This window comes from Sphaeramia orbicularis, chromosome 1 (genome assembly GCF_902148855.1).
Source record: "Sphaeramia orbicularis chromosome 1, fSphaOr1.1, whole genome shotgun sequence".
Lineage (NCBI taxonomy): Eukaryota > Metazoa > Chordata > Actinopteri > Kurtiformes > Apogonidae > Sphaeramia > Sphaeramia orbicularis.
Window position 1 is genome coordinate 28480691 of NC_043957.1, and position 2855 is coordinate 28483545.

Sequence of the window (2855 nt, forward strand, 5' to 3'; positions counted from 1 at the left end):
ATCCTGTGTCTTTCTGACTCTCTCTCAGTCTGACTGCCGTTTATGAGTGTGTCTCCTTGTTGGGTGGGTGGAAATATTTCCCTCTCTCCTCTCTCTCTCTCTCTCTCTCTCTCTCTCTCTCTCTCTCTCTCTCTGTGACACACACTCACACCCCTCTTTTCTTTCCCACATCTGCTGGATTTCGATCTAAACACCACAGCTACTCCCCTCAATGGGATGACAGTCCCGCACCCAGACACACTCCTCCCACTTTCGCTCACTGCCCCTCACCTCCTTTCTGTCTCCTTCTCTTCCCCCCTTTCCCCACATCCGAAGTCACCATCCGTCTGACCACACAGTGTCTGTTTGTGCACAGACATACCTTTTAAATTGAGATGAGCAACACTGGGATAATTGCCATCTCTTTATAGTCAACACTAAATCAGTATCCAAGATATTAGGAGCCTAAATCAGTGTTGCGTGACCCAACATCATACATTAAAACAAGCCCAGACATATCCGCATCAAACGCATACTGACATCAGTGGTGTGGATTGTCACATGTATTCCGAGGTATTGCAAAAGTAAAACTTAAACTTGCTGATATGGAAAAAGTCTGCATTTTATGACATTAGTCATCTTACTTGAAATGAGACGCATTGTCTGTGGAAAATATGAAAAAATATTTAGACATGATCAAAAGTGACGATTTAAACTACAGTAGGTATATAAGTACACTGTTTTCAGTTAGGAAAGAAAAATGTTAGAAATAATGAGAATGGTGCTGTTTACTGGACAACGGAAAGTAATTAAAATGGCAGTGCAAGGACATGGGTCAAAATACTATCTGTCAGCAGTTTTGACCTTTGACATTAATGTTAACATCCTGATGATTTATAAGAACATAGTAATTAGCAAAACCTGTGTTCACTCATGTTTAACTATGCATAAGCACAAAAAGAGGAGTGTTTAAAGCTCTTTGTACTATCTTGAAAGGCAGCACCAATGGCGTGATGATGGTCATTCTGGTCAGGACACAGGGGAAAACTTCAGCACAGCAGCTGCTCAGGAAAGTATGACACCGTTTTGACTGGGACTAACAGCATCACAATCATCACCACAGAGAAGAAACATGGAAAGTTCGGCCGAGAGGCAGACCACCACCAAGTCCTGTGTCTCGCCATGTGCAAATATGAGATTATTATTCTTTTAAAAATGAGTCATCACTTAATGTTTCTCCACCAGGCGAGTGGGAGCTTTTATGCAGCGCTTCTGCTCATGGTGAAAAATAATAAGGAACGTAACATTACATGTGGGAATAAATGTGAATGTGGAATTTTATTATGAGTTAGATTGCTGGATACAGAGACAACATAATGGCAACAGACTGTTAATGGGCTTACATATACTTAGAACTGATTATTTTAAGATGAGGAATGTCACTTGTACTTATGGGCTGATGTCTGAGGGACTGAATGTTCACTTAATTCAGTTAAGAAATAGATATTAAGAGTATTAGGAAGAAAAAAGTTAGGGTTACTGAATGTGAAGTAGCTGTCAGATGAACCTAAACAAAATGAACATCCATGGCCTGTTGTGTTATGTCTCTGTCACACAGGCTGAACTGAGTGTTGCTGCAACTAAGAAATGGTCCGAAACACCTCGAGCAGTGCACCACAGTGTGGGTGGTGTGTGACTCTAACACAGGCTGAGGTGTTTACAGTACACCTTTTGTCCCAAATAATACTTGGGGTCCAAACCAAGAGGGAGAAAAAAAAGAGACTTGGCATGGATTCCCTTTCTGTTTTAGCTGACATGCTTGAATCTCTGTGGCTCAGTGTGTTTGTGTTTTCTAATCAACAGTAGACAGATGACAACATCTGGTGCTTGGCTTTAGCCGGACATTTTTAGGGGTGTGTGAGAACATTTCTCAAAAAGGGGCCCCTGTGCATTGTGGTCTCCCTGGGACTAAGGTTACATGTGTTTTCTTGTTTGTAGTGAGTCTGAAACTTGATCGCTTTGTTTTTTTTATGTTTGTGTAAAGGTTGTAAATAAATGAACATATACAATCTGTGTTGGATTGGATGAAAGATGATTTACTATCTCCCCTTCTGAGTCCATGAGTCCAGAATAAACTTCACTGCAGCATCTCTGCCAAGACTCAGCTGATCAGTCCTAGACAGACACGAGCTTGAGCTTAAGAGGTGTTGCAACTCATGAAGAAAAAGTAAGAAAAACAAAACATGCACAGAGTTGAGCAGATGCAATGAAGAGCAAGAGCTGTACAAACCGCCAGTGCAGGCCTGAGGCGGGTTTACATACATAAACATACACACATCTGGCCTGTAAATACGACCTAAATAAGACCTGTGCCAGCCGATGGCCAGACGGCAGACTGTTTACACCAATGGGGAGAGTAGAAAGCACCCAGCATGGACCCATTGGGAGGCACTGACACTGGAGCGGGGCCACTTGTGGTCATGGCGTGTAGTAGTAGTAATGTGGACCTGGCAGGCGGAGGATGCAGAGGGTGGCTGCGGGGGTGGCAGTGTCCCAGCCAACCCGTGGTCAAGCGGTGGTTAACCAGTCTAGGTCACCTACACTTCCTCTGGCCTCTTTCCCTTGGAGGAAAAACAGTCTAGTCAAAATAATGGTGTCATTTTGGCTTCTTACGTTTGAGTAGGGAGAGACAAATTTAGCAACAGCAAAGCAAAGGGAGGGGCCTAAAACAGATTAAGAAACAAGCGAACAAAATATCTTTTTGGTAATTTTTTTCTCCCAAAGCTTTAAATACACAGTCTTAAATAAGTGGCGCTACTCCAACAAGCTGTAAATTCAAGTGTGTCAGCCTACGCAAACAATTATAACTGGGCTTT